The following is a 25,099-nucleotide window of genomic DNA, read 5'->3' as shown; positions in this document are numbered from 1 at the left end:
GTGAGGGGTCCACTTTCCAGTAAGGGGAGGGTTACTACCAACACGGACACTTTCTTGGGCAAATCAACTTTAAAAAAGAGTGCCTAGAGAAACCAGTTCCCTAGAAACTATCCTTGGGGTGCCCCTTGTGAAGTTATGACGGCCCTGCTGGGGGTAATGCACCTAGTGGCCTGCAGAGGGCAGTATTGGACAAGCTGCTGGATCTCGGGGGCTCTATCTCTGGGTAGTGGAGAGAAAAGAACGCTTCCATCTAGATGAGCAGGGAGCCCAGTGTGGGCTGCCCTGCTGGGTCTTCTCTGGAGTGTATGTGTTTGCACAATGAATTATTCATATAAAACGGGCTTCAAGAAGAATGGAGGCCAGACCCCTCTCTATCCTGTATCTAGAATCAGGACCCAGTTTCGTAAACAGATGAAAACCTTTTTCTCTCTCTGTTTCAAGAACTGTATTTATCAAAGAAATTGAGGAGTGAAATCATGCATCTGAATCAACTGTGAGGTTTTTTTGTTTTCCTCTTAGGAAATGAAAACAATAGTGAAATCTCGGTCATTTATAGCTTCAGCACACAGTAAGCAAAGTGGCCCAAAACTCTGCTCTGGAATCAGACCGATGGGGGGCTCGGATCTCTCCCTGGCCAGCTCACCTTTCCCAGCCTCTGCTTCTCCGGCTGTCCAGTTGGAAGACGATTACCTTCCTTCCTCAGAGGGCTGTTGTGAGGAGAAATGAGCCAGGGCAGGAAAAGGGCTCAGCATATGAATGGCATTTAGCAAGAGCTTAATAAATAACAGTGATGATTGTGAAGATGATGATACAGCATTTGTCAGGCATGAGTGTTCCAAAACTTTCCATTCATGTCCGAAAAGGAAAAATCAAAGGTGAAAAACCAAGCCGTTCAAACAGTTTAAGTTTTATGCCCCTAGGAGTTAGAAGCAGAAAGCATCACTGATTGGGGGAGAGGAGATCAGTGCCCTTCAGTGTCACAGCCTCGCTCTGTTCCTTGACTTTGCTCCTCAGTGCCTTCCAGGTCTGAAGCTCCCGCCCCAGTGCTGATAAGAGGGTCTCTATGTCTAAGATAGTGTTGTATGTGACGGCCATACTGTGCCGACCATATGACAGGTCCCCCAGGCTCAGACAGAACAGTAATGGTATTATTGTTCATTATATTTGTCCCCTGTGAAGCCTCACAAGATGGGGGTAAACTCGCTGACATAAAGTTAGTAATGTGGACTAACTGCTGGGATATATGAAAAGTAGAGTTCAGAGCAAGACCCCACAGTTCTGCCTTATACAGGGTATGAGGTAACAGGCGCTGGTTCAGAGAGACGGATGGAGATGACTTGGATAATGGTCCTTTTACCTGGCAGCTGTCCAGCCCCCAAATAGCTCTTGCATCCAGTCCAAAAATAAGATCACATGAGATGGGAGAAATAAATACACAAGTGCCTGTCCTTGGGCTTTCCGTGGGTACATCAGCTGCACTGGTGGGGGCCCGGGAGAGGCCGGCTTCCCGGCGCACTGGGCTGCCTCCCTCCCCGGGCTGGGAAAACAACCTGTATCAGGGTGGGTGCAGCGGGTGCTTTGCACTCAGCCCTTCTCTTAGGACTCCCTTGAGCTCCATCCACACCCCGGAGAGAGAGCAGGAGAGAGAGGACAGGCGGAACCAACAGCCTCAACTCCAGGGGAATAAGGGCATCGCCTCCTCTTGGTGAAGGACACGCCCTTCTGATGGAGAATGGGAACTCCCTCCGCAGCTGCCCGCCTGCAGCACTCCCGTTAGGTCACCCTGGTCGCTGTCCGCAGCTGTGGCTGTCTCACCCCTGAAAGAAAGTGCCCCGGGGCCAAAGCAAAGAGGTGAGTGAGTCTGTTTCCTTTCTCTGAGGGGCTCATTACTGCAGACTTTGTGCTCCGGTCCAGCATGAATGCTCTCCCCGCCCTTGCTTCCTCCTCTTCTCCTCCCTGATCCGGGTCTCTGGCAGGCGTGAGTCTACGTGATGGATGCTCGCTTCAAATACCTGTGCTCTCTTCTCTCATTCTGAGGCCAATATGCTCCCGGAAAGGACAGGGTAGGTCCAGTTCTTAGCGGGGAAGTGAGAAATGATTCCCACCAAGTGAATTATCTCTGCTGGGATCCAAGAAGATGTTTTCCAAGACATCATTAGACAAATCCCATTGCAGTCGAGTTCATCTTAGTTTTAAAAAGCCCTGCATGAAATAGGAAATACAAGGATGCCGGCTCATTCCTTATTATTGGACTAAAGGGGAGAGGGAACACAAGTGGGATATGCGGATCTTCCTCTCTCCTCATTCCTTCCACACTTCTTCCTGACTTCTTAGAACCCTGCAAAAGGAACTTAACAGACCCCGGAACTCAGTTCTTTGGTTGAGAACAAGAGGGATAAAATGCAGGGTTTGGGGAGAAGTGCTCTGTGAGCAGGGTCAAGGGACAAAGAAGACAAGCACATTTTACAGTCTCGGTTTCCCATCCTAAACACATGACATGTACTTGTGCCCGTCTGGGGATGTGGACAGATGTCGCCATCACTAGCACGTGCGTGCCACTAACCCTTGTCACATACCACCTCCCCCCCAACTCTGGACTACAAATACCTATGCTAAGGAGAAGCCCACAAAACGTAGGTGGGAGCAAGATACTCGAATAAATCAGAATTCTTTTAGTGACAATAGACTGAAATGCAGTTTGAAGAGACATGGGCCAAAAGAAGGAAATGCGTTTGCTTATGTAACTGAAAAGGCTTTGGTATATGGTGGGATCTGGGTGCCCAGGTGGCAGCATCCCAGCTCTGTCCCTCTGCATTTCTCGGCTCTGCATCCCCGTGTCATTGTATCCCGGGAAGACTCACCTACGGTAGCGGCAAGATGGCCACCAGCAGCTCCAGGCTGACACCCTAGTGGCAGAGCCACCCTAGAAGACACCCGTTACTAGAAGAACACACACTTCTCTTTCATCTCACTGAACCAGTGTGGGCACTGTGGCCGTCCCTGCCATGGGGGTGTAGTCCTCCCCACCCAAACCACATGGACTGGAAGGAATGAAGGGCTGGGTCCCCCAAGATAATCAAGGTGCTGGTCCTTGAGGAGGGGCTTGGACACAGGGCACCCACGGTCAGTGCTGGCCACTCTGTGTTGCTCTTTCTGTGATGGTCTGGATTAAGACTTAAAACTCCTGGGGTGCCTGGGTGGCTCAGTCGGTTGAGCAGTGACTTCGGCTCAGGTCATAATCTTGTGGTTTGTGAGTTCGAGCCCCACATCGGGCTCTGTGCTGACAGCTCAGAGGCTGGAGCCTGCTTCAGTTTCTGTGTGTCTCCCTCTCTCTCTGCTCCTCCCCTACTCTGCTCTGTGGTATCTGTGTGTGTGTCTCTCTCTCAAAAATAAACATTAAAAAAATTAAAAACAAACAAACAAAACTCCTCCAACATTAGTACTCTTCCCTCTTGTAGTCCACAAAAATCAGTGACAGAAAGTCTCATAATAAGGATGGTTGTTAGGAGAAGTGACTGAAAGACCCCATGGCATCTCATTCCTAGAGACCCCACAGAGTGGAAAAGAAACCAGAAGGCCTTTCTCTGGCTGAGTGCCCAGACAACCCACCATGCCGAGACCCACCTAGGCCCCCGACCTTGCCCGTGTGCACACGGATCTCCCCTCCTCTGTCCCCCACCCTTGTGCACCTGTGTCTCCCCCTGCTCTGCGGAGGTGAACTCACCCTGCCTCTCAAAGGCCAGCCTCTCCCGGCTCATTGAGCCTTCCTGCGATCTCCACCCTGAATCCAGATGGCCAAGACTGTTACTACTGCAGTTTTACTATATCTTACTTTCTCTCCCAACTTGAATTCTACATTCCTGGGGAAAATTAGATTTCCTCCCTAGCCCTCCCTCTGGTGTCTGATACACAGCAGGTGCCTAGGTAAGTGACCACTAGAAGCCCAGTTTCCCTAAATACCTGAGAGAGGACTGCTAGGTTATGTGACATCCTAAATTCTGATTTTAAAAGTAATATAATAATTATAGCAAACGTTAATTGAGCTCCAGCTGTATGCTGCAGCCTCAGAGGCATCATCTCAGGTAACCTGCAGATGACCCTACAAGGCAAATACTGGCACTATCCCGCCACTTAACATATGGGGAAACTGAGTCTCAGAGAAATAACGGACTAGTCCCATATCATACAGCTAGTAAGTGGTGACCCAGGAGTTAGAACCCAGGCATGCCTGCCATCTCATTTCCTATTAAATTTGGCATTTGCATACTTATCAGGGGAGCTTCCGGCTGCCTGATTTTCAAGACCAAGCAACGCTGCTGACCAGTCAAAGAGCATGAGTAAGCTTGGGTACTTTGGACCCATCTTCTGCCACTCGGGCTCCCAGTGCCTCTGTGAGTTTGTACCCAGGGGCGAAGAGACACTTACCTATCCCAAAGCCATAAAGAAGGTCAGGGGCGCATGGCTTTCACAGAAGGAGATCCTCCTGGGCTCTGAAAAGTGTTGCACTTTTCTACTAAATATAAGCAGAGTGGCTTTTGAGGAAATGTTAGCTGGAAAGCGGGTTTTAGAATTTCAACCTGCCCTTTAGGCCGCCCCTCATTAGGCAGATGGCCCTGACACTTCTACTCTCACAGGACAGAAATCCTTGCAGGATTTGGAAAGCAACAAATTCTGATCTCAAAGGAAACCAAAATCTTGAGAATACGGTGAGTATTTTGAGAGCGACCTGCACCTCTAACATCCAGCCACTGGCCTACTGTCTGAGGCTGCCCCCTGCGTGTGGCGAGGCCCTCGGTTCAAGGGTATGCGGTTTCCTTGATGGGCACTGACCTAGTTGTACGGGTCAGCGTCTTCGCAAGAGCAGCTCCTATTTGATTTATGTCATCAATCCTCACGCTGTCCTGCAGGACCAGTGAGGCGTGCGGAGACTGACCCCTCAGGTCCTAGAAGCAGGGAAGGGCCCAGCCCGGAGGTCACAGAGCTCTGAGGTCTTAGCATCCAAGCCTGCTGGCTTCTCCAGGGGCTTACTGTAGAAAAAAAAAAAAAAGAAAAAGAAAACCAAAAGAATTATATAGGCTAAGTTAAATTCTTTGGGTGAGTCTTTAAAAGAAAAACCACGCTCAGACCCAACAGAAATGAAAATATATGTTCTCAAAAAACTGTACATGTTCATGTCAGCAGTATTGATCATTGCCCAAACAGGAAAACAAGCCAAAAGTCCACTCACTGACGAATGGATAAATAAAAGGTGGCATATCCACACAATGAAATATTACTCAGCAACAAAACGGAACGAAGTCCGGAAACATGCTGTAACACTCGTGAACCAAAGAGACATTGTGCGTTTGAAGGCAAAGAAGCCCACTCGGTGTGATTTCATTTCTATGAGATGGCCAGAACAGGCAAGAGACAGAAAGCACACTGGCAGCTGCTGCGGCCTGGCAGGAATGCGGTGCGTGGAGGAATTGCTAATGCGTATGGGGTTTCTTTCGGGGGGATGACAAAAATGGTCTAAAATCAGCGGTGATGGTTACACAACCATGTGAATATACTGAAACCATTTAACTGTTTACTTTACGTGCATGATCTATATGGCGTGTGAATTATATCTCAAAGTTGTTTCAAAACCCAATCACGGCTAATTAAGTAATGAACCCAGTGACAGGGCTTTCCTGATGGATGTGGCCTCACTCTGTCTGCTCTGAGAAGCTTAGGTCTTCTCCCACAAAGCTCGCCCACAGACCACCCAGACAATCCAAGCGGAAAGAATACAAATGGAAAAACTGGGACCCTTAGATTTCTCCGCAGAGTCTAAGGTGGAAGGATTTCTGGCCTCCTCTTTCCTGTGTAGCTTATTTAAAATGTTATGGAATCAATCTCACTATTCTCTTTTCATTTCCGGGTTTCAAGTCCTACTCCAAAAAGCATTCTCCATTCTAAGATGATAAATCTTATGAATTCATGTTTTCCTCTAAGGCTTGTCTTCTTACATTTAACTTTCTGATTTCTCAGGAATTTAAACACTAAACTAAGGATCTGCCACATAGATAGACAATTATTAAATCAGAAGTTCTGACTTTGGACTTGGGGGGTCTTGTAACTTCCAGGAGTAAAAAGGTGTGTGTGTGTGTGTGTGTGTGTGTGTGTGTGTGTGTGTGTGTGTTCAGGAAAAGGGTTACAGATCTTGTCAGATTCTCAGGGTTTTGTGACTCACAGAGAAACCACTGGGCTCCCTACATTTCATAACCTGGCATCCCAGTGGACTCTGTATGTCTGTTCCAAAGCACAAGGCAGAATCCAAGCCAAGGGGATAATTATTAAACGATTAAAGGGGAGGCCTAAGTGATTACTTCTAGGTAAAATTCTCTGTCACATATCAAATGCGAGTCATTGTACCTTTTGGTGTGATGGTTTGCTGAGGCAGAGAACAAGACGTGACCCCCATGGATCTCCTTGGGCCTATGAAATGTTACATTTCTATTCATCTGCTGATGAATCAGTGGGGCTAATAAATCACTTTAGCTGACAAAATGTGGGCCCTCTGTTCACAAAGAATTGGAGGAGACTTACAGTCAGAAATATGAGTAAAGAACGAAGTGGAAACGCCGTGACAAAGAAGGTGGCAGTCCCTCGCGTGCAACTCATACATTCACATGACAAATATACATGCACACCCTCTGTGGGCCAGGCATGGTCGAGCCTGGGGGTTCTCAGGGTGTGGTCCCTGGACAGCAGTTTCACCATCACCTGGGAACTTGTTAGCCATGCACATTTCTGGGTCCACCCCAGACCTCCTGAATTAGAAGCTTTGAAGTTGCTGCCCAGCAACCTGTGTTTTAATAAGCCCTCCAGGTGCTTCTGATGCACATCCGAGTTTGAGAATGACTGGTCTAGACACGGGGGATGTAATGGTGAAATCCCTGCTTTCCTCATGGAGTTTATATTCCAGTGTGTTTGGTAGAGGAGACAGGAAACAACTAACTGAATATCATACTGTTCCATGGCAGTAAGGTCTGTGCAGGAAAAGAAAGCAGGAGGATGTGAAGAACAGAGATGGTGGCTGATTTAGAGCAGGTGGTCATGGAGGAGGTGATTTGAGATGAGTCAAGAATGATAGGCAAGAGCTTGCCGTGCAGAGAGGGGCAGAAAACAAATGTGGACAGTTCATGTAGTGGGAATAGCAGGTGCAAAGGTCCTGAGGCAGGACTACATTTGGCTGAGATAAGCAGTATGACTAGAACATACGGAGTTTAGGGAAGCAGTGGTGGTAGGAGGCTTAACTCTTACTCTCAGAGCAAGTCAAAGGCCCTGGACAGCTGTGAACAATCAGCTATAGGCTGTGATTTATCTTTCAGCAGGATTACTGTGGAATGAACTATAGAGGCTAAGGGTAGAAGGAGGAAGCTCAGCTAGGAAGGTAGTGCAATAGCCCAGGAACACTGGTGCCTGGACGGACCAGACCAATGCGCAAAGATCGGTTACTAAGTGAAAAGCAAATAACAAAGTAGGACACTGCTCGTAAATTGTTTTTGAGCATATATACACACATTCAGGTGTGTGAAGCCACTTCCCCACTGAAGGATCCAGAAAAAAAAGTTAGTAGTGGTAATCTTTGGGCCGAGGGGCTTTGTGAGGGGCATTTCATACCCTTTGGGACATTGGGCATTTTGTCATGTGTACAAAGCATTACTTTTATTTAAAGGTAAAATATTTTAGGGGCGCCTGGGTGGCTCAGTTGGTTGGGCTGAGGTGATGATCTTAGAATTCGTGGGTTCGAGCTTCACATTGGGCTCTGTGCTGACAGCTCAGAGCCTGGAGCCTGCTTTGGATTCTGTGTCTCCCTCTCTCTCTGCCCCTCCCGCTTGTGTGCTTTCTCTCTGTCACTCTCTCTCTCAGAAATAAACAAACATTAAAAAAAGAGAGATAAAATATTTTAAAATAAAAATATAAAAATTGAGATCAAAGAAAACATAAAATTGGGGCACCTGGGTGGCTCAGTCGGTTGAGTGTCTGACTTTGGATCAGGTGACAGCTCGGAGCCTGGAGCCTGCTTCGGATTCTGTGTCTTCTTCTCTCTCTGCCCTTCCCCCACTTGTGCTCTGTCTTTCTCTGTCTCTCATAAATAAATAAATGTAAAAAAATTTTTAAAAAGAAAACAAAATAGAAAAGGCGATGGGTGATCAATATCACAGAGAGGAAGCCCACCCCTAGTGGGTTAGTCCTTTCTAAGTCCAAGCCCCTGCAGTTGCTGGAGAGCCAGGCTGCTGTAGGGTGAGCCCCTGTTCTTGGCTACCATGGGACCAGACAACTGCCCACTTGAAAACCACTGAGCCCTGTTTCTGTCCTGCAGCTCTGGTGACGTGTGTGGCTTTCAGGTCTCCTCAGGCAACTAATACAATTTCCTGTAAATGTCTGCCGCATTTCCCTAGGCCGTGTGGGGCAAAGCCCTCCCCGCCAGCCTCCTGGCAGTTGCTTCACCGTGAGGCCAGCATGCCCTTCATTTAATTGCATGATTTGGCATAAACAGAAGGAAATACTTTGCTGGGGGAGAGAGGATAATGCAGCATCTGATTTCTCCTGTCAGCTGATTAGGATTTGTTGTGTCCCAACAAGGTCAAATGGAATTAGAAAGAAAAGGCAGTGTGTTCCGGTGTGTGTTTCAAATAACTGCATCATTTATGTAAACAGGACAAACAAACGGGGAAATTTTAAAGCAAATATTGACTGTCAGCTTCAAAATTCAAGGCACAAGAAGCCATTTATGCCTGGAGAGAGAAAATAGTTATTGGGGGCATGTTGAATTCTGCTGATTCTATCATGCTCTGCTTCCTCTTTCCTGCTGGTGCAGTTAAAAAGCAATGTCTGCTTTTCAGAGGCACCAAGCGCAGAATAAGTCAAACCATGGAAATGCCACATTCTACTTCTATCACCCTTCTAAGGCTCTTAGAAGAGTTTTAGAGCCACTCTCGATGATAGCAACTGCTAAAGTAACTCCATTGTGAGGGGGAAAATCTCACTTCCAGAACCAACCACAACACTGCAGGTGTGGGTGACTCTGGCCACGGCCACACCTCTGTGGATAAAACTACCAGGCTTCTACCAGGAATTCTATTGGTCTTACAAATTGTCATTTTCTTCCTTTCCCAGACCCACCCTCGGCAGTGTTAGTAGGCCTGCATGTCGGCCTTTCCCCCCCCCCCATGTTTATTTATTTATTTTTCAAGAGAGAGAGACCACAAGCAGGGGAGAGGGGCAGAGGGAAAGAGAGAGAATCCTAAGCAGGCTCCATGTTCAGGGTGGAGACTGATGTGGGGTTTGATCTCCCGACCCTGAGGTCAAAATCAAGAGTCAGATGCTTAACCAACTGAGCCCCCAGGGATCCCCCTGATAAAGGTTTTTTTTTTTAATATTTTTTATTTATTTTTTTGATACAGAGAGAGACAGAGTATGAGAGGGGGAGGGTCAGAGAGAGAGGGAGACACAGAACCGGAAGCAGGCTCCAGGCTCTGAGCTAGCGGTCAGCACAGAGCCTGACGCGGGGCTCGAACCCACGAATGTGAGATCTGACCTGAGCCGAAGCTGGAGGCTTAACCGACTGAGCCACCCAGGCGCCCCTAAAGGTTTTAATCGTTGCAGACAGGGCTTTAAAAGTGGGCTATGAGCGTTGAGGGAAGACACTGTTTCTGTTCCGTGATCTGTGTAGGATCTGCAGTATTACGGATGCTTACTGAACAGCCCCAACAGCTATTACTTCCTGCCCAGAGCTGGAGGGCTAGTCTGAGGCCAGACCTGCGGACGAGGCCATTTCCAAGTCCCTTCCCAGGCTAAATAACAGGCCAGAAAGCATTAACAATATCATGTCTCATGACTCAAAACATCCAAATGTATATTATTTAAAAGATAAATTTAGATGCTTGACATGAACGTTGAAATAAATGTGGAATTTGGGGGATGTTAAAGTAAAATTTAAAAAAATTTAATATTGAGGGGAATTACATTACAGTAAATACTTTAAGCAATTAGGATTCATTATTTCCCAGTATTTGGACAGTAACCCTGCCAAATAGCAGATACGCATTAAAGAAATTAGTTTAGGGGCGCCTGGGTGGTGCAGTTGATTAGGCATCGACTTTGGCTCAGGTCACGATCTCATGGTCTGTGAGGTCAAGCCCCGCGTCAGGCTCTGTGCTGACAGCTCAGAGCCTGGGGTCTGCTTCAATTTTCTTTCCTTCTCTCTCAGCCCCTTCTCCACTTTCACTCTGTCTCTCTGTTGAAGATAAACAAACATTAAAAAAAAGAGAGAGAAAAATTAGTTTATATCAGTAGCTAGGGATTATGTTTGCTGAAAACCTTTGTAGGTTGTTTTTTTTTTTAAACAGCCATTCACAACTGGATGGAATAAATAAAACTAAACTAATGACTTACACTGTGTTACCCATTTTGCAGGTGCTTTCACACACTGTGGCACAGGAGATCATTGCTGTACCCGTGTCGGCTTGCAGGGAAGATGCGGTTAGCAGTCTCATTAACCTCCCTTAGGAAGGATGGAACTGGGGGCCCAGCTGAGCTGCCCAGGAAGAGCCAACCACACAGTGTGGGCAGGTTCAAGGGCATGACCCTGAGCTAGGAACACCTGCGTGTAGTCACAGTGAAGGCTTTTTATTAGGGTGCATGCCAGGTGAGACCTTGAGCCCCATCTCTGTCTTAAGAATTTTTCGTGTGCTCTTTAACAAGCTTAATTTCCTAATTTAATGTTTCCTAACCTTAAGATCTATCTTTCTGAGTAGGTGCAAGTTAGCACACACACTGGAGGTAGCCCAGTAATTCTCCAATATTGAGAAGACAATCCTCTGAAATATTTTCATCTTTCTGTGCTTCACAAGGTCCTTTGGAATTGTGCAGATGATCAGGAAGATTATTATTTTTGAAAGCACATTAGGAGTACCTTTGAATATGTGGATGTGGCAGTTTATGGAGGTTCCCAGTAATAATATGTGGTGAACTCATTTTCTTCCGTACTTTTCAAGTCCCTTTTAGGAGAGTCGTGGCTTATCCATCCTGTTCTAGGGAGTGAGCGTCTCTGAGGCCCATCTCCTCACGAGGCACAAAAAATGGCTCCCTGGATGCCACACAATGCGTTTGGAAAGCAGGCTCCCTGGAAGGTGGAGACCAGAGGGCATGTTTCTGGTTCTCACAGGTCAGTCTGTACCTGTCTATCTGAATCAGCAGGTGGGCAGGCTTGCACACTCACACCTCCCAGGCTCAAATGCCTACATAAGGAGCAGGGACTCTTCTTCAGTTATAGGAAACTATTCATCATGTTTCCATTTCGTCTCTTCAAAGATACCTCCTCATCCATATCCTTTGAATCCAATTTCCAGCTTCCTTCCCTACCTGCCAGCCAAAGAGTTATTTGTACAGGCAGCTCCCTCCCTCCCTCACCCTGTCCTGGCCAGCAGCATAAAGATGCTGCCTATGGTCCTTTAATGGGATCCCTGCTCCTGGAGCTGGGCTCACCTGCAGATCCGTTAGTCGGGGTCAGCAGTGATAGGCTCGCCCACTGGTCAGGAAGGACACAAATACTGGCTCTGCAGCCCCGTCCAGCCCTGAGCCTGAATCGCCATTGCCTCGGATGGCTTTGCAACATGCCCTTTGCAAGGCTTGGCTCCAGGAAGGGCACAGACAGACACACGCACACACTCTGCCACACACAGACACCTACACCCTGTGCAGGGATGCCAGATGCCAAAACAGAAAAGGACTCTTTCATCCGGCAGCCCTGATTCCAGAGGAGCGTCTCTGAGCCACGACCTGCTGTTTCCCTGGTGACTGAGGCTTCCAAATAAACAGGATTCTGCTCAGACAGGCCAGTAGTCCATTCAGCTCAGCCATTTGCCCCAAGACAAACCACGTTAAAATAACACCCAGGAGAGCTGCCGTCTGCTGTCTCTGCCTCCCTTCCCTGCTGGCCGATAGCTCTGCCTGGGGCTGGCTGTCCGGAGTTGGGGGCAGTTAGAGCTCTGTGTGTGTCCCTGTGGGCGGGGTCAGCGCGGGCAGGTCCCCTCTGCTGATAAACAAGGCCAGAGAGAGACCCAGAGGCTGGCACTCTCGGCGCCACAGCCTGCCCCCCTGCTTCCCACACAGCCCTGCGGGACTCATAGCCGGCCTGTGGCATGGTGTCTGGAGGCGGACCAGCAACCTGATGTGCATGCCACGGCCCGTCCCCTCTCCCCACACAGAGCTGCAGTAACAGAGACGTTCCCAGAGCTGCGGCGGCACAGTGACAGTGACACAGAGCAGACGACACCCAGTGGATTCCCGGTGCCCTTGGAATAAGAGGCACAGCCCTCAGCCTACACGGTTTTCAGGTAAGAATCTATGCCTCTGTTCCAGGGAGGAAAGAGCAGGGCATGTGCAGAGCGGCGTGCGTGTGTGTGTGTGTGTGTGTGTGTGTGTGTGTGTGTCCAAGTGCAAGGATAATATTACACGGAGAGGGGAAAGAATCGGGAAGACGTAAGGCAGTGGGATGTTTTAAGCAGACACCACTGGAACCAGTTCCCCGCAGAAGTTCACCTCTGGCTGAGTTTAAACCGTGGTGCCGGCAGCTCTGGGGAGCGGGCTCGCTGATAGCACAGGCATGTAAAAATAGCACCTAGAGTTTAGAGACGGTAAAAATAACCATGCACCATTGCTGCCCAGCACGTTTATTCCTCTACTGCCAGGCCGATGAGGACGGGAGGGGGCGGACAGCTCTCATTTACTCAAGCCCCTTCGGCTCCTCAGCAGGCAAAATGTGTGGCTTTAGTAAGCCTGGCGGGCAGGAGCCTGCTGTGTCACACACTCTCCTGCGGAGCCTGGACCTTCAGCTGCCTCGGGAAGTCTGTTCTCTGAGCACCTCAGACTGTATCCAAATTTTGATATAAAAGTCTGGCTGAAATATAGGATTAGCTGAATGCAATAGGATAGGCTGGTATTCAGACAGCCCCACGGCTCACCTGGGCTATTTTTTACCTTCCTTCTGATCTCTGAGCCTCACACCCTCACCTCAGTAGCCTGCAGACTGGCACTAGAGGAGAAGGTGCGGGAAAGTCTGGCCACAACCACATCACTATTACCTGAGGACGCTTGTAAAATTCAGACCTCTGGGTCTGGGGGACAGTTCAGGCACCAGGTACCCACTTTTCAGAGACCCAAGAGGAACTCACCTTATCTGGGCACTGGGGTCCAAGAGCTCCCTCTGTGACTCAGCAGAATGTAAACACTCTGTGCTTTCTCCAGCTGCTTCGTCCCCCTCCCCCCACTCTTCTGCATTCTTCTTCTGCTTTGGCACTTTCCCTTTCCTTCCCTACAGGGATGTGATTGTTTATGATGTAGTTCTGCAGACAGCGGTGGGAGAGGCAAGCATCCGCCAGAGGACGCCGAGCCGGGTTCTGTGTGGGTCTGAGCCAGCCAGCCGGATGGTGGCAAAGGGTTGAAAAGAAACATAAGCCTGGCTTTGCAAAGTGGTGTCCGGTGCAGGCCTGGTCGGCTGTTTACTGGGACCGTCTGGGTGAACAGTGCGGATTTTGGTGGAGACCTGTGGTTCACAGTCACAAATTCCCTTTTCCTTTGTTTTCTTTGTGTTGGTCATTGAGGGCTTCTGAGGAAATTCCCCTTTTGAGACTGTATATGTGAGGGCAAGAGCATCCGCTGTGCTGCTGAGGACAGCTGGGGGACACCGGAGGCCCTCTTCTGTGGCCCCTGCCTTTGTTAGTGTGAGTACATGGATTGGCAAATGAAGTACTTAATCAGAAGCCTAGTGAATACACAAGTAAGGGAGACAACAGCATTTCTTGTAAACTCCCTCCCAGATCTGGTGCATACATAGAGATACGGCTTCCCTGGGCCCCCAAAAAAGGACTTAAGGACGCGCTCTGAGGTTGGGGAAGTGGTTTGAGTCCTAGGCCAGCAGCGTCAACATGATGACGACATATTCGGAGGTGATGGTTGATCATATCTTGTGCTCCGTCTACACCAAAGCGAAGGGATGCCTGACCCCAGGCTTACTTGGCTGACGTGCGTTCCGTGGATGCTAGTAAGCCCTGGAGAGGCGGGAGCCGCCAGGCCAGCTGGGCTACCTTCTAGGAGGGAGGGATGGTGCAGAGTGGAAGGCATTCCCCATCCACCTCATCAAACTTGGCTCCTTGATTTCAGCCACTGGAAAAATAATCCGTCATTTGTGCCACAGACACCTGTTTTAGGTAAATCTGATGCCTACATGTGAAACGTATTGTAGGCGAGTGAAGGTTTCCTCCCGTTTTTCACTAATCAACAAATGCTCAGTGAATACTCACAAGGGCTCCCATCTCAAGGTACAACTGGACTGAGCCCAGAAGAGCCCTTGGCCACAGAAAAGGGAGGGCACCTACCTGGGGGTGGGGGGGGGCGGTGACAGAGAATGGGCAGGGACTGACAGAATGTCCAGCTCAGCTGGGAGGCAGGGTCCAAAGTATGGGAACGAGGACAAGCATCCGGGCCAGTGGTCTACAGAGAGAGGAGAGGGTGGAAGGGAAAAGTAAGCATTTGATTATTCCTAAATATCCCTAATTAAGAGAGGCAGCCTAACACAGCGACCAAGTGCATAGATTCTTCAGCCGGGCTCCCAGGGGTTCAAATTCAGACTTTGATTTCTTTACTTACTGATCCTGTGGCTTTGTGTCTCAGTTTCCTGATCTGTAAAATGGGATAATAAAGTACCAACCTTGTTGTTGAAAGGATCAAGTGAGTAATGCTCTTAGCACAGTGGCTGGGTTATGGTGATTATGAAGTATTTGCTATTAGTATTATTAGTGAGTGGTGAGTCCTGAAAACGCTGTCCACAAGTCCTTTGTTCCAAAGTCCAAGGTGATACTTTGTTTTCTGTGCCCTTACTGTGTTCTGGGTACTCTACTTGGCTTGACATGTATGTGCCTTGCTGAATTCTCATAACAACCCTGGGAAGCAGGCATTGAGGCTTGCTGGGCTGGCCATTTGCAGACCCTAGGGGTGACTGGGTGGCTCAGTTAAGCATCCAATTTCAGCTTATGTCATGATCTCACAGTTCGTGGGTTCGAGACCCACATCAGGCTCTGTGCCAACAGCTCAGAGCCTGGAGCCTGCTCCAGATTCTGTGTCTCCCTCTCTCTCTCTGCTCCTCCCCCATTCACACTGTTTCTCTCTCTCAAAAATAAATAACCATTTTTAAAAAATTAAAAAAAGAGAGAAAGGCAGACCCCAGCTTGGCCCACAGGCAGAATCTCCACCTTGAGGACCTATGGCTTTTGAGACCAGGACTTCAGGAACAAGACATAAATGCAGGCACGGGAGACCAGATGGGCCTCAGGTTTTCCTGAAACAGTCAGCAGATGGTGCCCAAGAGGAGAGGAAATGGTGCCTGGAACACAGGCAGCCGCACAGCAAGCCTGCTGGGCCAGTGCCCCCCTTACACTCTCCAGGCCTAAGGTCAGAGGCCATCTTGGGCTAAGCTGGACATCAAGACTGGGTGACTCCAGTTGTAGAGAGGGAAGGAATGGGCAATCCAGCACTTAGTGTGTGGCTGCAGTGTAGGTGACAGTGACAGAAAAGACTTCATCTGCCAGCACAACCCCTCTGAGGGAACACTGATAATGTCACAGATTTGTTTTATGCTTATCTGCTCAAGACCACCTCGCTTTGTCCACGGAATGCTAGTGATGGGGAGCACACCCGCCCTGTACCCGAGCTGTGCAGGTGTGGGGGTACTTCGGACAAGACCCACCTCTATCTCTCCAGGGCCTGTAGTTTGCAAACAAACATGTGCAAGAATCGTAGGGGAGCTTGTTTAAAAAACCAGGTACCCAGCTCCATGTAAGTGGAGTTTTACCTGTTTGCCACTTTCTCGCTTTTGAGCACCTTTCCCTGATTCACATTTTTCTCTGGTCCACTTCCATGTAACTTCCTCAGAAGATGATGTGGTCCTGTGCATTGCTACTTTTTTCTTATTCAGTAAACCAGAAAGGGTTGGGGCGATGGGCAGGCAGAAGGCAGGTGTTAGGAGCTGAACTATGTATGTCCTCTCCTTAAATTCATATGTTGAAGTCCTAACCTGCAGAGTATCAGAACGTGACCTTATCTGACCTATGCCTTTCCAGAGGATACCAAGTTTAAATGAAGTCATGAGGGCGGGCCCTAATGCCAGTGTGACTGGCATCCTTGTGAAATGTGGAAATTGGGACAGAGAGACACATCTAGAGGGAAGATGACACGAAGACTCAGGGAAAAGAGGGTCATCTACAAGTCACAGAGAAAGGCCTAGAACAATGCTTCTCCTCCCAGCCCTCAGAAGGAACCAGCCCTGCTGATACCATGACCGTGGACTTCTGGCCTCCAGAACTGTGAGCAAAACACTTCTGTTGTTTAAGCCACCCAGTCTGTGGTACTTGTGGGAGCCCTAGAAAGTTACAGTGGTGGGAGCCAGGTTCCTAGGTTAGCCCCCTAGGGGCTACATCACCCCAAACTCAGTCCCTGAGTCCGTTGCTGTGCGGCTGCCTGTGTTCCAGGCACCATTTCCTCTCCTCTTGGGCACCATCTAGTTGGAGGCCAACACATTTACCAAGTTATGACAACTTTCTCATTTCTTTAACTCATGACTGTTCTTTTGCTGACTGTAAACAGTGTTCATGGGACTCATAGGTAGGCCTAAGTCCCAGGAAGGAAGAAGGAATGAGTAGTGAGATTGAGGAGGCAGGAGAGAGGGAAGGAAAAGTAAAGAAAGGAAGAGGCAGCCGGATAAACAGAGTTGGGCCTGGGATGGGGGGTACTTGAAGGTCATTAGTGCCCATGTGAGGTATGCCAGAGGGCATTCTAGACACTGGGGCTGTGACACAGCCTGGAAGGGATGGCCCCATCTTCTCAAAAGCTAGAGGCTAGAGAGGGACACAGATTCAATCACACAGTAATTCTCCTGCGTATCTCAGGAAAGCATATGCTGCACCAGACCAAGTCATGGTGTCTGGAAAAGTTTTGGCGAGTTGGAGATGCTGGGGTTGAGATGTGGGGGATGGGCAAGCATCCAGTGGGTGAGGGATGAGTGTTTCAGATGGAGGGGAAATGCTACAAAAGTCACACGGCGTGAGGAAGTGCGGTGTTGCCAATGGGTGGAGGAAAGGCCAGTGTGGCTGGAAGAAGAAATGCAGGAAAGAAGGGGGACAAGTCAGAGCACAAGGCCCAGGAGGGGGCCAGACCGTGGCAGCCATGTTGACAGTTTGGGTCCTTCAAATAAGAACCAGAGGAGGCCAGAGAAGGAAGAGATCCTGGATACATCACACTCCTTTCAACAAAGAGAATGTTGGGATAGAGATGTCAAGGCACGAATGAGCAATGGGTCTTCCCGAAAACAAGACATCAGACTTCTTGAGCTCACACACTTGGGGTTGGCTGCTTCACCTCTAGGGACTGAAGTTCCAGGACACTTTCTAAAAAGTGTTCTAGCCATGGTCGACCCTCAACAGAGCACATTCTAGGGGTTTGTCAAGGCTCCATTGGGGAGGGTCAAATAGTTCTGTCCTGTCAGCGAGGTTAGGAAGCAAGCTTGGCAGCTCGAACAGGTTGGCCAGGCAGCCCCCCATGTGGCAGCATTTGGAAGGCAAAGGGAGGCCTCCAAATGTTGTCTGCTTGCAGTACTTTGCGGGAAGGTGCAGGGGCAGGCGTGCATTCCAGAGGCTAATTATTCCATGGGGGCTGTGGAGAATGGCGCAGATTCCAGTGATGAAGTGGAAAGAGGTGGGGGCAGAGAGCCCAGAAAGACCCCCGAGGGCACCAGCGGTGAAAGAAGCTGTACAGAGGACCTGATGCCAAACACTGCCTTATTCGGAAGTTCATGGAGCGGCGGCAAGGTGGGCCCGCAGCCTCGCAGGTGCCCGAGCACCCCCCTTCTCCTGCACGCCATTTCTGTCACCGGGAAACTTCTCGCCAGCACTAGCGGTCGTTGGCATAATCCACACAGGAGCCCTGATGTAAAACTGAAGGCAACGCCTTTGCAAATGCCCCGCCTGGCCCCAAAAGAACTCTCTTCCTTTTCCTTTCTGAAGAGGGGCTGGATTTGGTGAAGCAAGGCTGAGGTTTTGAAGCAAGTGGAGCACACTGTGGAAAAGAGAGATGATTTTCGGGAAGGTGAGTGAGCAGCCCAGGGCCTCTTGGGAAGCAGGACCCCCTGACCCTGCTCCTCTTCCCTCTCCCACCCACTCCAGCCCCACAGGCCTCTTTTCTGTTCCTCTGCGGTTCCATGTCCTTACCAGCCTCTTGGACGTTGTGACTGCTGTTCCGTCTGCCTTAATGCTCTACCCTGTTCTTTTTTTGTTATTTATTTATTTATTTATTTGTTTATTTATTTATTTATTTATTTATTTTGAGAGAGCGAGAGCAAGCATGAGCAGGAGAGAGGCAGAGGCAGGAAAAGGGAGAATCTCAAGGAGATTCCGCAGTGTCAGCACAGAGCCCAACCTGGGGCTCAAACCCATGAACCGTGAAATCATGACCTGAGCCGAAGTCAGACGCTTACCACCAGGTGCCCCAATCCTGTCCTTTGCATAGCACGTCTTTTCATCCGTGGGGCTCGCCTCTCTCAGCAACTCCCCGAAGAGGCTTCCTTCCCTGTCTCTGTCATGGGACTTGCTCCAGTTCGTATCTATTTTGTCTTTTTCTTTTTTTAACACTTGCTATTGCTGGTCCTTCCCACTGGAACATGAGCCTCATGAAGGCAGGATCTCATCCATCTTGTTTCGTGCCGTATCCCCGGGACAGAGCCTAGCCACAGAGTAGGTGCTCAATAAATATCGGCCCCACAAATGAATGAGCGAATCACTGAATCTTGGACTGAGAAATCCAAGGCCCAGGACAGCAGTGGGATCTCCCACTCTCTGTTGCTTCTCACAGTTCTAGAAAGAGGTACATCACATGTGAAAGCAAAGCTGACAAGTTTGCATCCAGAGGCTGTGAGCCTGACTTTGGGGACCACACCCCCATGGACCCAATGCCATATGCCACCTACTCTGACTTAGCCAGCCTAGTCTCATCTCTTCAGAGAACTCACTTTGGTTGCCTGGAAAAATCCAGCTTTGTGGTATTATTCATGCTTAGAGATGAATAATTTCTTTGGCTGATGGGCAGCGAAGGCACACAAGTGATGTCAGGCACCTAGAAGGGAGACGTCGATCTGCCGTGTTCCGGCCTCACATCCATGGAGGCAGACGGACCAGCGCGTGTCTGCCTTCGCCATCAGTCTGATGGGAACACAAGCAGTATTTGCATTGGTTAATCAATGTGTGCAAAGTGCTGCACCAATACCTCTGGGGACATAAAGAGCGTCTAGAAAATGAGACTCTTCTTTTCCTTCCTCAGAGTCTCTGTCAGAGTTTAGAAATGGCAACTGCAGGAGAGCTGAGATGAAGGCTCCAGTCCTCCCCAGGAGCCCACATGGAGCAAGTGTGGCGCCCAGAGAACATTCTCCTGGTTCAGAGTCACGAGCTGGGGTGACCCAGCCTTCGTGGCCTTTAGCGATAAGATGTTTAAGTTACAGAAGCAAAGGCAAAATCCCCACTTGGTTGGCCACAAAAACCTTGCTGCCATTTTCCCTGGCTGGTGCTGGATGTCTTTGCTGAGGGCTCCGGAAGCAGAGTCCTAACTTCCATGGAAAGAGAGCTAACACGGAAGCCCAAGACTCTTCTCGTGGTTCCAATCCAGCCCCATTGCTCTCATTACCCTCCCATTATTCCAGGGTGACAGTCTGTGATTCATAAAGGTAGGGTCGCAAAATGGCCCACAACACAGACTCTAGGGTAAGACTGGGTTTGAATCCTGGCCCTGAGCCTCAGTAGCTACATGGCCCTGGCCAAGTTACACAGCCAGTCCATTTCTATAAAACAGAGAACAGGAGCAGCTATTTGCTGGGGGTTGTGGCCCCAAGTCCGTACTGCGTTCCATCGTCAGCATTCGGTGCTGCTCTTTCACAGGGTTGGGTTAAGACTTCAGCGAGACAATACATGTAAAGCACCAAAAATGTTTCAGTATGCAACACATAGCACAGTATTTGCCCAATAATATTAATTATGGCTGCCGTCAGGTCTGCAGTCTGGCTCAGGCATTTTTGGAAGGCTTCATAAGAATGTATTTGATGTAAAAAAACAAAAAACAAAAAGAAAGAAAGAAAAAGAAATTGGCCCTGGGGCACGAAGGTGCTCAGCTGGTGTCCTGCTGTCCCTCCATCAGCTTTTTTTGTTGCAAGGGACAAGGATTGCCCTGTGCTTTCTCAGCACTCAAAATCCTCACGTCAGGAAACTAGAACTAGCCGAGAAAGCAACAGATCCCTTGAGGAGTTGAAGCATGGAACAGACACAGGCCATTTGTTCAGCAGTTTTAGGCTGAGGCCATTTCCAACAAACAACCAATGAAGGGGTCAACCCCAGCAGGCTCCTTCTGCTCAGTCCCCAAAGCGGCTTTGGGATTCCCACGGGCCAAGGTCGTGTGGTTTCTCAGGGGACAGACTGCTCACAAATTCTGCTCAAGGGCCCTGGTCCAGGGCTTTGAGTGAGAAAGTCATTTGAAAATCAACTGCGGGGATGAAAGGGACAGTCTGCAGGAGGCTGGCCTGCACTGGATTTTGCATTCGAGCTGTCCCGTGCTCAGCCCCTCTTTCCTGAGTGACTTGGGGTGAGGAACTGGTCCTTTTAAGGCTCTGGGTTCCTTCTCTACAGTGCTGCCTGGAGAGAGTGGCTCAGAGGTTAAGCGTGATGAGTAAAACTCCAATTACCTCTCTCTGTACCGTTCATCTGTGGCCCTCTGGACCATCACAGAGCTGTGGATATGGAAAAAACCCAGTGGTGATCAATGTTTTAAAGGCGTGCACATATTTGCCTGCACCAGGTGACCATGAGCACATCCCTTGGCTTCTGGAGCAGCACAGAGAGATGGATTGTGGGAAGGGGTCCAGGCCACAGTCTGAAGGAGGAGATACTGGCCGCCCCCGCGCTCAGCTGGGCCCATCCTTGCACCATGGGGGCCGGGTCTAGATTATGGAGGTTTAGCCCACTGCTCCCCTGGGTCATCAGACTTCTCATGAAGGCCCGAAGATTGATGGTCTTCCTTAAAGGGGGTGGACCCCTTCCTGACCCACTCTGACCCTCCCCAGATGCCTCCCCTCCTCCCACTAAGGCCAGAGGCTTTAACACAGCTGGTTCAGGGTGGATCCAAATGTAGGCTGTGAACATGGGGGAAGAGCGTTTCCAAGGCGACGTCGGAGTTGTCTCTAGTGACCCATTGACCTGACCCTCCCCGCCTTAGGCTGCCTCAGAACTGAGCTAAGGCTTTAGGGTGGATACACCTTAGGATGTCTGGCTGGAGCCTTATTGTGGTGGGAGGTTCAGATCCCACGCTGGGATGGGCCCTGGGGAAGGTCAGGGGGAGGGTGAGCCAAAGCTGGCTTCATCGCCTCGGCTACCTCCTGGCCTTTCCTTCTTCTGATGGAGAGGCAGTCAGATGGGGGGGTGTGGAGGCCCCTGTTTCAGCCACTGTAAAGAAAGTTTCTTCGTAAATCTCTCAACATGTCTTGTTGTAGGATGGAAGTAAGCATATCCTAAGTCGGCCTCTTTAAAGTCTTTTTGTTCGGGAGATCAGGAGAAGGACCTCTGGTGACTAATTAGAAATCTCACATTCATCAGACTATTACAGCCCCAAAGTCAGTGTTTCCCCGGAGTCAAGGTCCCTTTCTCTTCCTGGCCGGTCCCACATCCTGCTGGGCCTGCGTTGGCCACTCATGTTCCTCATTATCTCTCCCCATCCTCTTTAAAGGCTTCTCACTCCACCCAGGGGTTTTATTTTTAACCTTGCACAGTAATGCTAGGGCTGAACAGGACACACTGCTCACATTCACCGGAAACTGGGCTGCCTGAAAGGCGCCTCCCCTTTTCAGAGGCTTCCTTCCACCCTCTCCCCCTCCATTCCTTTCATATTTATTGGGCACCTTCTCTATGAAAAGCTCTGCGGGAGAATTCAACAACAAAGGGAGAGATGTGGTTCTGCCCTTGGGGCGCTTACATTCTAACAGGGTAGGGAAGACTGGGGATGTAAACACACACCAAATAAGCCAACAAATAAATATATGGGACAAGCAGAAATTTGTCAAGATCTACTCTATAAAAGGGACATACAGGGCACTGGACAAGAGAAGCTGTTACAGAAGAGAAGACCAAGAGAAGAGGGGCACCATGCATGCCAAGAGTAAGGTGAAGAATGGTCTTTGTGGAAGGAAGAATAGGGGGTAAGGCCCTGAGGTGAGCAAGTGCTTGGTGTGTTCTAGAATCCAACAGAAGGCCAGGACACTTCAGGCATCGTGGACAAGGGGAAATGTGGTCAAAATGGAGACGTGCAAAGAACAGATTATGCGGAGATGTGGAATCATGCAGAAAGTTGGTTGCTGTCATTGTTTTTATCCTGACGGCAGTGGAAAGCCAATGGGGATCAGAATTAGGGGGTGACATGCAATGGCTGACATTTCAGGACTCTTATTCGGTCCTCAGCGGAGAACTGATCTTAAGAGGAGCAGGATGGAAAGCAGGGCATGAGTTAGGAGGCATCAGACTCATGCAGGAAGGAGAGGATGGTGGCCAGGCTGGAGCAAGGCAATGCCACAGCTAGACACAGACACCTCTTCCAAGAAGTAGCCTGCCACTGGAAATCCTCCTTACGAAGAGTCTTAAGACAGTATCCCGCACGCATAAGAGCATAAGACACAATAGAACACTAGGCCCCAAGGAGAAGAGGTAGTCAACATAAGCAGTAGAGTTTAGATATCGTATTGTCTGTCACTAGCCATATGTATTAGGTTTCCAATCCAAATAAGTAAGATCTTTGACCAACAGTGACTCCCACGACTTTCTGAAAGGTGCATAAATGCTCCTTTACACCCTGACAGCTCTCTCCGTCCTTTGCCTTGGAAAGGAGGCCAAATGGCTTTGACCGAGTGATCTCACCTACAAAGTTCAAAGGTGACTTTATATGCCTGAATGACTTGAACAGTGGTCTCTTCTGTCCAAGAGAAACATAACTATTTATATTCTTTGGAAGAAAGTAGATGAAAAACAAAACAGAATGGCAACATAGCCATTCTACATAAGTAACAATAATAGTTATTATTTGGTTTGTACTTCAAGGCATTTTACTTGTAGTAACTCATTTACTCCTCCAAAAAACTGATGAGGTAGGTACCGTTCTTGATCCATTTACTGAAGTGGAGATAAGGCTTAGGGGGAGGTGATGTTGGAGAACAAGTGGCAAAGTTAGGGCTCTCAGGCTGGTTGGCTCCTATTGGCTGAATGAACTCCTAATGACCAGGTCTCAGGAGCTGTCTGCTTTGTGACTACTCGGTTTTAAAACCTGCTTTGAGCAGCACCTGGGTGGCTCAGTTAGTTAAGCATCCAACTCTAATTTTGGCTCAGGTCATGACTTCACAGTTTGTGAGTTTGAGCTCTGTGTTGGGGGCTCTGCACTGCTTAGAACTGTCTCTCTCCCTCTCTCTCTGCCTGCCCTTCTCTCTCTGTCTCAGTAAATATATAAACTTTGAAAAAACAAAATACAATAAAAACCGCATTGAAAAAGATCTGACAGAGATCATCCAAAATGTTAGTGAAGCAGGGATATGTGTATATTTTCTTTTTTCTTTTTATTTCTTCTTAAAAATTTTTAATGTTTATTTATTTTTGAAGGAAAGAGGGGAAAAAATGTGAGTGGGGGGATGGGCAGAGAGACACAGAATCCACAGCAGGCTCCAGGCGCTGAGCTGTCAGTGCAGAACCTGATATGGGGCTTGAACTTGTGAACCACGAGATCATGACCTGAGCCAAAGTCAGACGCCAACCAACTGAGCCACCCAGGCTCCCCTATAATTCTTCTTTAATCTTAGGAATATATAGGGTACACAGTGAATATTCAAAAACAATTTGTTTACTGAAATTGTTGGGTTAATAAGTTACTTAAAAATTATTTTTACATCATTAATATATTTCATTATAGAAAATGTAAGCAATACCAGGAAAAAACCCTTACCCATTATCCAGAGAAAATCATTCAAATATTGGTAATATTACTAAAATTATTACAATATTGGTAATACTGATATTTCTAGTCCTTTTCGTGTATTTATGTATGTCTGTTTCTGTCTGTCTGTCCCTATTTAGGCATATCGAGAGTAATGTGTGTAAAACAAAAATGGGATCAGTATTTATAGGCTTTTAACTTACTTTTCCCCTTGGCAATAGATCATGGGCATTTTCCATCCTATTTTATAGTCTTTTAAAATAGAATTCTTAATGGTAGAGGTGCATTCCCCTATAATTTATTTAATGAGCCTTCTATTATTGCATATTCAGTCTGGTACTCATATTAATAATGCTATCTTGAACTTCCTTCCAAAAAACCTTTATGCATACCTATATATTTATCAAACAGAGAAGAGCATTATATATTGAAATACAAAGAGAGGAAGACAGTTAGCTTGGCGGCTTTTTTGGGGAGGCCAACTAGCATACTTTTTGCATCTGTCCTTCAGAATCCAAGCAAAGGAGACATCAGTTACCACACTGTTCATTTTCCCAGTCTTGTCATTACTCACCTCTCAAGCGTGTTTCTGGTGCAATTGTGTCACAATGCAGGTAGATTGAGAAAAATCCCAGTTGTGGCTACAGTGTGGGCCCTGATGTTAGGGCGAGGCCTAAGTTCCAAACCTGCCCATAACCAGATGTGTGATTCCAGGCAAGTTTTTTTCTGAGCCTTAGTTTCTTGATGTGTAAATGGCCTATTCCCAGAGGATGCAATGAAGTAAATCAGGTAAAGCTCTCTTAAAGCATCTGTCCAGCGTAGAAGGAATGCTCATAAAATGGTGACTACTATTATTATAAAGATGGAAAACTTCTCCAAACTAGAACAAACTATCCTCAAATTCATATGGAACCACAAAAGACCCCGTTTAGCCAAAGTTATATTGAAGAAGAAAACCAAAACGGGAGGCATCACAATCCCAGACTTTAGCCTCTACTACAAAGCTGTCATCATC

At 48.4% G+C, this 25,099-nt stretch overlaps 1 protein-coding gene across 5 annotated transcripts in view; it reads left to right on the top strand.

The window, feature by feature from the left end:
• Positions 1 to 1,527: 1,527 nt before the first annotated feature.
• Positions 1,528 to 25,099, top strand: part of FGF1 (fibroblast growth factor 1) — a 102,080-nt gene continuing 78,508 nt past the window's right edge. Inside the window, exons 1-2 of one of the 5 annotated variants that reach the window (XM_029942145.1) lie at positions 1,530 to 1,851; positions 12,240 to 12,368. The gene's annotated coding sequence lies outside the window, so the exon portion shown is untranslated. Of the gene's footprint in view, positions 1,852 to 11,875; positions 12,369 to 25,099 lie in introns of those variants that run through there. The other 4 variants (XM_029942146.1, XM_029942149.1, XM_029942148.1 and 1 more) reach the window with 4 other exon arrangements.

Source organism: Suricata suricatta, chromosome 6 (assembly GCF_006229205.1).
Source record: "Suricata suricatta isolate VVHF042 chromosome 6, meerkat_22Aug2017_6uvM2_HiC, whole genome shotgun sequence".
Taxonomy (NCBI): domain Eukaryota; kingdom Metazoa; phylum Chordata; class Mammalia; order Carnivora; family Herpestidae; genus Suricata; species Suricata suricatta.
This window is presented reverse-complemented; position numbering and strand designations above follow the sequence as displayed.